Source organism: Lampris incognitus, chromosome 1, assembly GCF_029633865.1.
Source record: "Lampris incognitus isolate fLamInc1 chromosome 1, fLamInc1.hap2, whole genome shotgun sequence".
NCBI classification, from domain to species: Eukaryota; Metazoa; Chordata; class Actinopteri; order Lampriformes; family Lampridae; genus Lampris; species Lampris incognitus.
In genome coordinates, this window is record NC_079211.1 from 108,165,208 (window position 1) to 108,174,730 (window position 9,523).

The window sequence follows — 9,523 nt, forward strand, 5'->3', positions numbered from 1 at the left end:
TGTGCTGCGTGCGTGCCAAACCATGCAATCTACCAGGTTTTGAGTCTGATGTGTGCTCCCGTTACTGTCGAATGACAAGGCTATTAGCTATATTACAGCCTAGTTGCTTTGTTGACTTGTTTCATTGCCTTGTCGACTGATTTGATTTAGAGACCGTCTGTTTAGGTTTCCGAACTCTGTCCGTGGTGCGTCCGCTCTCCGTGGTTCTGAAGTGTAGCCAATCTTTGACGTACTGACCTTTACAATAACTAATCTGTGTAAACTTTGTCTGTTACTTTGATATTTCTATTTTATTTGTTATATTTTATGCTGTGAGGCACTTTGTGATTGTATATCTGTGAAAGGTGCTATACAAATAAATTACTAAAATTACTTACTAAACCCACCTGTGGTGGTGGTGGTGTGTGTGTGTGAGCGAGTGAGAGAGAGACGGGGGGTGGGGGGTCTACGAGGGTTGCTTGCACCAGGGCCCATAATAAATATTTTACGCCAGTGATTCCGTTGCCTACCAACATGGGGATTGGCGGTTCGAATCCCCGTGTTACCTCCTGCTTGGACGGGCGTCCCCACAGACACAATTGGCCGTGTCTGCAGGTGGGAAGTCGGATGCGGGTGTGTGTCCTGGTCGCTGTATTAGTGCCTCCTCTGGCTGGTTGGGGCACCTGTTCGGGGGGGGGACTGGGGAGAACAGCGTGGTATTCCCACGCGCTATGTCCTCCTGGCAAAACTCCTCCCTGTCAGGTGAAATGAAGCAACTGGCGAAACCACATGTATCAGAGGAGGCATGTGGTAGTCTGCAGCCCTCCCCGGATCAGCAGAGGGGGTGGAGCTGGGACAGTTCGGAAGAGTGGGGTAATTGGCTGGGTGCAATTGTGGGGAAAAAGGGGGGGAATTAAAAAAAAAAGGCCCTGGGTTCGAACCCCAGGCCGTCCCAGGTCCTTTCCGTGTGGAGTTTGCATGTTCTTCCCGTGTCTGCGTGGGTTTCCTCCGGGTGGTCTGGTTTCCTCCCACCGTCAAAAAGACATGCATGTTAGGGTTGATACTTCTGTCTGTGCCCCTGAGCAAGGCAATGGAAAGAAGAAGTGGAGTTGGTCCCCAAGCGCTGCATTTGCCCACTGCTCCTATACAATAGGATGGTTTAAATGCAGGGAACAAATTCATTGTAAGAATACAATGACAAAATAAAGTGGCTTTCTTCTTCTTTTCTTTAAACCATTTGCTGACCTCGACTAGTTTTGTTGCACCTGGGGGAAATAGTTCCTTTGATTTTTCTGCTTTCCGAACTCAAATTTTGTCATTATGAAAGCCTGTTCAATCCAGCTGTTTATCAGCCAACGTCGACACGGTTTCTTGGGCAAATTCTGTAATATTTCCACAAACACTCTCTCTCTCTCTCTCTCTCTCTCTCTCTCTCTCTCTGTCTCTCTCTCTCTCTCTCTCTCTCTCTCTCTCTCTCTCTCTCTCTCTCTCTCTGTCTCTCTCTCTCTCTCTCTCTCTCTCTCTCTCTCTCTCTCTCTCTCTCTCTCTCTCTCTCTCTCTCTCTCTCTCTCTCCATTTTGAGTTAAATAACATATTTAGAGGAGAGTTGTTTAGTTAAGAATATTAAAGAGAGATGTGCTTAAGCTAGGGTTGGGAAGATGTTCAGGTCACCATGAATCTCTACATGTCTTTGCAGATGAGTATTATCACTGGCTATCAAAAACTTCTGAACATGAATGTGTCAAATTCCTAAAATCCTGTTTTTAAATTATTTTTTTTTATAATTGAACCTTTGTTTAACGAGGAAGGTGTCATTGAGATGGAGAATCTCATTTTCAAGAGTGTTTTGGCATGAATAGGTTATTTTATTTCCATCACCAAAAGTCAGCCAGTTCTATTGCTATTTACTAGTCATATTGTCCTTCAGAAAACCCAAACTATTACACAGTGAACCTTTAAGTGCCTTGATCAAGGGCACCTCCACAGTGGTGGTGAAGGGCAGGAAGAGCATTACTTGATTACCTTCTCAGAGGGATTTCCTCACTGGCACTTTACCCCCGGGGCATTCCTCTCACAAATCTTCTTCTTTAACCCCTAGACTATATCCACACTCTTTAGGCCCTAAACAGTCAATATAGATAAACTATAAATCTCAGTACTTCCAAGGATAGTCAAATCACAAGAGAATAAAAACCAATTCACTCAAGGGCAAACACCACTAACTACCTACCACCTGCGCATATTCAGGAATATCAGATGTCAGACTTTATGTTGTGAAAATGTGAAAAATATATATGTACAATAGAAAACAAATCTACTTTATGTAACCAAAGGAAAAAAAACAAACAAACAATTCAGCTGAGGGTATTTCTCTTTAAATCACCCCAAATATAAAGACAATGTTAACAATTTGATCTAGATTGTGGTGTCTGGTGCTCCTTGTTAAATACAGCAACGCAATATGGGACAGGTGCATGAGCTCCACAAACACATTCTGCATGTTGATACAAGCCTCTCTGAACTGGAATTCAGCGCCAAGTATAGCAGATTAAATATCTTCAGAATCAATTTTATAAGAATCAGAATCATGTTTATTGGCCCTATAGGTTTGCACATACATGGAATTTGACTCTGGTTTCATGGCTCTCTCAGTGTACTTAATATAGAATAACAACACTACAATGCAACAATCTTCAGATATATACACAAGGACTGACAAGGATTGATAGGTGAAATAAGAGGTGATAAAGTACAATGGTGCAGAGAATATAATATAAGAGATGCTGAAATAAATGTCAGCAGGTTGCTTACATACATGCCTGAGGTAGATGGACAGGACAGAGTGTACCAGTATACGTACAATGTATGGTACAATATATATAAAATGGTTGGATTTATTTGACAGTGTTAAGCATTCATTTGAATTAAACGGAAATAAGCTGTTTTTATATCTGGTTGTTTTGGGGTACAGTGCTCTGTAGCGCCTACCAGAGGGGAGGAGTTGGAACAGGTTATGACCAGGGTGTGATGTATCTGCAGTGATGTTGCCTGCCCGTTCCCTGAGTCTGGAGGTGTATAAGTCCTGAATGGAGGGCAGGTTGGTGCCAATGATTTTCTCTGCAGACATAACTGTCCGTTGTAGTCTGTCCCTGTCCTGTTTGGTGGCTAATCCAAACCAGCCATTGATGGATGTGCAGAAGACAGACTGGATTATTGCAGTCTAGAACTGAATCAAAAGCTCCTGAGGCAGGTTGAACTTATTGAGCTGGTGAAGAAAGTACATCATCTGCTGGGACTTCTTGTTGATTGTGTCTATGTTGGATGCCCACCTTAGGTCCTGGGAGATTGTGGAACCCAGAAATCTGTAGGTTTTCACTGTAGAGACCGTGCTGATGAGTATGGAAGGGAGGGGGCAGTGTTGGGGGACTCCCCCTGAAGTCCACTGTCATCACCACTGTTTTGAGCATGTTCAGCTCCAGGTTGTTATGGCCAAACAGAGGGCCACCTGATCAACCTCCCGTCTATATGCAGACTCGTCACCATCCTGGATATGGCCAATGATTGCTGTGTCATCTGCAAACTTCAGGAGTTTAACAGACGGGTCACCTGAGTTGCAGTCATTTGTGCAGAGGGAGAAGTGTAGAGGGGAGAGCAAACATCCAGCTGCCTCCTGTCTGTCAGGAAGTTTTTAATCCACTGGTAGATGGGGGCTGGTACCGTGAGCCGGGTGCGTTTGGAGTGGAGGATATCTGGGATGATGGTGTTGAACGCTGAGCTGAAGTCCACAAACAGGACCATTGCATATGTCTCTGGGGAGTTGAGGTGTTGGAAGATGTAGTGCAACCCCATGTTGACTGTATCCTCTACTGACCTTTTTGCTCAGTAGGCAAACTGCAGGGGTTCAACTCTGAACTCTGAGGGCCACTCTGATCTCCTTTGTGGGTGTATTTCTGGTTTTGTTGTACCGGATCCTATCTCCATACCTGTAGGCTTCCTCTTCGGTCTGACGAAGCTGTCTGAGTTTTGCTGTGAACCAGAGCTTATTGTTGTTGAATGTACAGAAGGTTTTGGTGGGCACACACATGTCCTCACAAAAGCTGATATAAGATGTCAGTGTTAGTCAATTCGTCCAGGTCTGTAGAGGTCTGCAGCCTCAAAAACCCTCCAGTCAGTGGAGTCGAGGCAGGTCTGGAGCGCCAGTTTTGACTCTGGTCCATTTCTTCACAGTTTTAACCACAGGCTTTGCAGATTTTAGTTCCTGCATGTAGGTTGGGATAAGATTAATCAGACAGTGATCAGAGAGTCACAGAGCTGCACGGGGGACAGAGTGATAAGCATCCTTTAATATTGTGTAGCAATGATCCAGATTTATTCAACAAATAACTTCTCACATAACAGTAACCTGACGGATTGCTGATGACGACTTGATAGGCATGCTCACTGTGACATTAAGACACGTACAACATGCACAAACTTAAAAAATTCAGTCAATGTGGCAATGTTAAACAGAAATTAATGTAAGGGGTCATATAAAAAGTTAAGATATAAAATTATAGAGTAATACTAATGTGTGTATACAGCTGGTGGTTTCTGAGTATTTTGAATTCTGAATCCAAATAGTGAAAAACACTACATGATGTCAATATAGTGTGTGCACACAATAGGTATTGAGACAGGTCTGCAACAGCAAAACAGATTTTCTACCTGTTTATTTAAGAACTAGTATTGCAAGTTAACGGGCATATTAAGAATACTATCTAATTACAATTGTATGATCAAGAGAAGTAAGACAAAACAGAGAAGTAAGTTTGTTTTTTGGACCACTGGCTCCATTCTATGGGAAAAATTCATTCATTCATTCATCTTCAGCCGCCTCTCCGGGATTGGGTCACGGTGGCAGCAAGCTAAGTAGGGCACTCCAGACGTCCCTTTCCCCAGCAATGCCTTCCAGCTCCTCCTGGGGGATCCCAAGATGTTCCCAGGCCAGACTGGACATGTAGTCCCTCCAGCGAGTTCTGGGTCTACCCCGGGGTCTCCTCCCAGTTGTCTGTGCCTGGAAAACCTCCCAAGGAAGGTGCCCAGGTGGCATCCTAATCAGATGCCCGAACTGGCTCATCTGGCTCCTTTTGACGCGAAGAAGCAGTGGCTCTACTCCGAGCTCCCTCCGGATGTCCGAGCTCCTCACCCTATCTCTAGGCTGAGCCCAGACACCCTACAGAGGAAACTAATTTCAGCCGCTTGTATCCATGATCTCACCCTTTCGGTCACTACCCAAAGCTCATGACCATAAGGTGAGGGTTTAAAAATTATTGGGTTTTATTGGTCAACACAATGTTATGATATTCGGACATTTTGTTGTTTGAAATCATTTTGATTAACAATCCTTCATTATGTGAATTTCGAAGTATTTATACATTATAGGAAAAACAAGTTTATAACAAATAGCTGTTGGGTATAATGCACTATTCACAGTTCAGCCTAACGTTATCTTACTCATGTCAATGGTTTTTATGCTTCAAAACCTGGGCCAGTTTGTTAGGACTATCTCATAAACATTCATCTCTTTTTAAATTGTGCTCCCCACAGACCTTATTTCAGGCATCTATCCCAAAACCCTTTCGTTTTTTCCCACAGAGAAAGAACTGAAAGTTCATCAGCAGAAATACGTCATCTCTAACCAACTCGGTCACTGGAAACACAGCTTCCAGGTTTTGGAAATCTTTCCATCGCAGCTATTTTTCCAGCTTCTCCACAGCAATACTATCTGATGTTCAGTAATTCTACATCAATAATGTAAATTCCAAAGAACAATATATAGAGATGACCTTAGAGGAATAGGAACATTGACTTTTCCCATCAACTGCAAAATGAAAACTGACATAGCAAATCAACAATGATTTGTTGCTTGAATAAAAAGATAAAGCACAAGGGGGGAAATCTGTCAAATACTTTGTCAGTGTAAACCCTTAGAAAAGGCATTGAGGGGGCGTCCGGGTAGTGTAGCGGTCTATTCCGTTGCCTACCAACACGGGGATCACCGGTTCGAATCCCTGTGTTACCTCCAGATTGGTCTGGCGTCCCTACAGACACAATTGGCCATGTCTGTGGGTGGGAGGCCGGATGTGGGTATGTGTCCTAGTCGCTTGCACTAGCGCCTCATCTGGTTGGTCGGGGCAACCTTCCATGCGCTACATCCCCCTGGCGAAACTCCTCACTGTCGGGTGAAAAGAAGTGGCTGGCGACTCCACATGTATCGGAGGAGGCATGTGGTAGTCTGCAGCCCTTCCCGGATCAGCAGAAAGGGTGGGGCAGTGACTGGGACGGCTCGGAAGAGTGAGGTGATTGGCCGGATACAGTTAGGGAGGAAGAAAAAAAAAAGGAAGGGAGTCTGCACTGTAAATCATGAGTCATTTCATCATGGTGCTGTTTTGAAGCCAAGAGTGATGATTGTCATTCAGTGGCTGGTTGTGAGGAGTTGCACAAGTGATTTGAAAGTCTCTGCAAATACAAGATTACAAAGAGCAGTTGCAATCTGAAATTCACACGTGCTTTCAAATTAACAGACACTGACAGGCTTTGTGTACATCCCAAATCCTGCATCTGTCAGGCCAGTAGAATTAAGTCGAGCCGACAAGAGCCAATATTTTGAAAAATCATAGAACGGTGTCCAGGTAGCATAGCGGTCTATTACATTGCCTACAAACACAGGGATCGCCGGTTCGAATCCCTGTGTTACCTCCGGCTTGGTCGGGTGTCCCTACAGACACAATCGGCCATGTCTGCGGGTGGGAAGCCGGATGTGGGTATGTGTTCTGGTCGCTGCACTAGCGCCTCCTCTGGTCGGTCGGGGTGCCTATTCGGGGGAGGGGAATGGGAACCGGGGGGAATAGTGTGATCCTCCCACGCGCTGCGACCCCCTGGCGAAACTCCTCACTGCCAGGTGAAAAGAAGCAGCTGGTGACTCTATATGTATCGGAGAAGGCATGTGGTAGTCTGCAGCCCTCCCCGGATCGGCAGAGGGGGTGGAACAGCGATCGGGACGGCACAGGGAGCAGGGTGATTGGCCAGGTACAATTGGGGAGAAAAAGGATGAAACCCCCCCCCCCACAATATTATAGAACAAAACAAAACACTCCATCAGTACTGAGCGAGAAAACTCAGAGAAACCCAAATATGAATTAGTCGCATATCCAAGAAATATCAAGATGAATGATTAAACCCTGAGTGCAGAGTCGTACTTTGAAAAGGAGGAATGTAACCATGTGGACAAGCGTTATATAACAATACACTTAATTTAAATAAATAGAGAGATAGAACATCGACCATGATGCTCCATAAATTAAAGACTTCTCCGTTTTTAGTGTCTTGGTACCCACCAATCAGTTTCACTGAAATGAATAATAGCTTTGCCAATAGAACATGAGCATTGATCAGTACACCACACACACACACACACACACACACACACACACACACACACACACACACACACACACACACACACACACACACACACACACACACACAGATGTTTGGATCAATTCGATGTAAGCTAATTGGCTGTCACGACCTCATCATCGAGCCGAGACTGAAAAGGCCTTGATCTGGAAAAGGAGCCGCAAGGGACACACTCGCACACACTGACACATGCACTGTAACACAAGCAAACAGGCCGAGACGAGTACAAAAACACAAGCTCCTGCCGATCAAACATTATAAACACACGTGTACACAGAAAGGCAGCTTAGAACACCAACACGCACACTGTGAATGCATGCAAATTTACATAAAGCCACACACACAAACACACACGCCCATGTGTACAGTATAGGCATGCACACCATCACACAGATATTGCATATGTGCAGAGGCGGATTTAGTCATTTTGGGGCCTAAGGCAAGCACAGGCATGGGGTCCTCCAGGTTCTTTGTTCCCCTTCATTTTCAATCCTTATTTATCTAAGAAAGACCTCACAGCTCAGACAGCTCAGGTTGGATGGTTTGGAGACAAAGCAAGAGAGGCAAGATTGAGATGGCTTGGACATATGTGGAGGAGAGATGCTGGGTATATTGGGAGAAGGATGCTGAATATGGAGCTGCCAGGGAAGAGGAAAAGTAGAAGGCCAAAGAGGAGGTTTATGGTTGTGCTGAGGGAAGACATGCAGGTGGCTGGTGTGACAGAGGAAGATGCAGAGGACAGGAAGAGATGGAAACAGATGATCCGCTGTGGTGACCCCTAACCCCTGTGTTCTCCCTAATGAGAGTAGCCGAAAGTAGTAGTAGTATTTATCTAAGAAAGACATACTTGTAACTTATTGTATTTACCAGTCTTGACAAAGCAATGATGTCCAGACATCTGGAATTCATTCATTTATTCATTCATCATCAACCGCTTCTCCGGGGTCAGGTCACGGTCCCTCTCCCCAGCTATGCCCTCCAGCTCCTCCTGGGGGATCCCAAGATGTTCCCAGGCCAGACTGGACATGTAGTCCCTCCAGCAAGTTCTGGGTCTACCCCAGGGTCTCCCCCCAGTTGGCCGTGCCTGGTAAACCTCAAAAGGAAGGCACCCAGGAGGCATCCTAATCAGATGCCCGAACCACCTCCACTGGCTCCTTTCGACGCAAAGGAGCAGTGGCTCTACTCCGAGCTCCCTCCAGATGTCTGAGCTCCTCACCCTATCTCCAAGGCTGAGCCCAAACACCTAACAGAGGAGACTCATTTCGGCTGCTTGTATCCATGATCTCACCCTTTCGGTCACTACCCAAAGCTCCTGACCATAGGTGAGGGTTGGAATGACGGTCTAGAACATCTGGAATTGCATGTGTAAAAAACACATGATATATTCAGTTTAACATATGCACCCACTGTAAAATCTTATTTTCATAAAAAATATGATGTCTGTATGATGAGATTTTACTTGTCGAAGATCTGTCATTGGTTGTGATTTTCCAGCAGGTTCTCTGATGGAATGTCCTTACTGGACCTGCTTAATGTTGCACAAATTGGAGATGTTGTTTATGGTCTTCTGTCTTCTCTTGTGTTGCTAAAGTGAGAGGATGACACACAAGACAATAAGAGGTCCATTATGGAGACACAAAAATAGTAAACATAATATACTGTTAAAAAATGTCTACCTTTTCTCCTTCTCTTCCTCTCCTTTGAATGTATTTTTTATTTTATTTATTTTTTCTATTCACGTTAGTTGAGTTTTTCTTGCTTTCTCTCCCTAATCGACTCAGCATTAGTGGGTGGAGGACATATGAAGGGAATCCTGGGCTGTTGCAGTAACCAGAACAGTGATAGATCTCTTTCGTGGATTCTCATTAGTTGTAGTATGTCGTATGCTATGAGGCTATATTGTGTACGGCGGGAAGGCAGAGTTTAGATGGTCATACCTGTGGTGTAGGCAGAAATCACAGTGTAGGTGTGCACAAAGCAAATCAGGTGGGCCTAGCCTGTCCAAGACCAATCATACTTAATAGGTTCTGAAATGCAAATGTTAACCAAAATAGGCTATTACAACTATACTTGCCTGAATGCACCA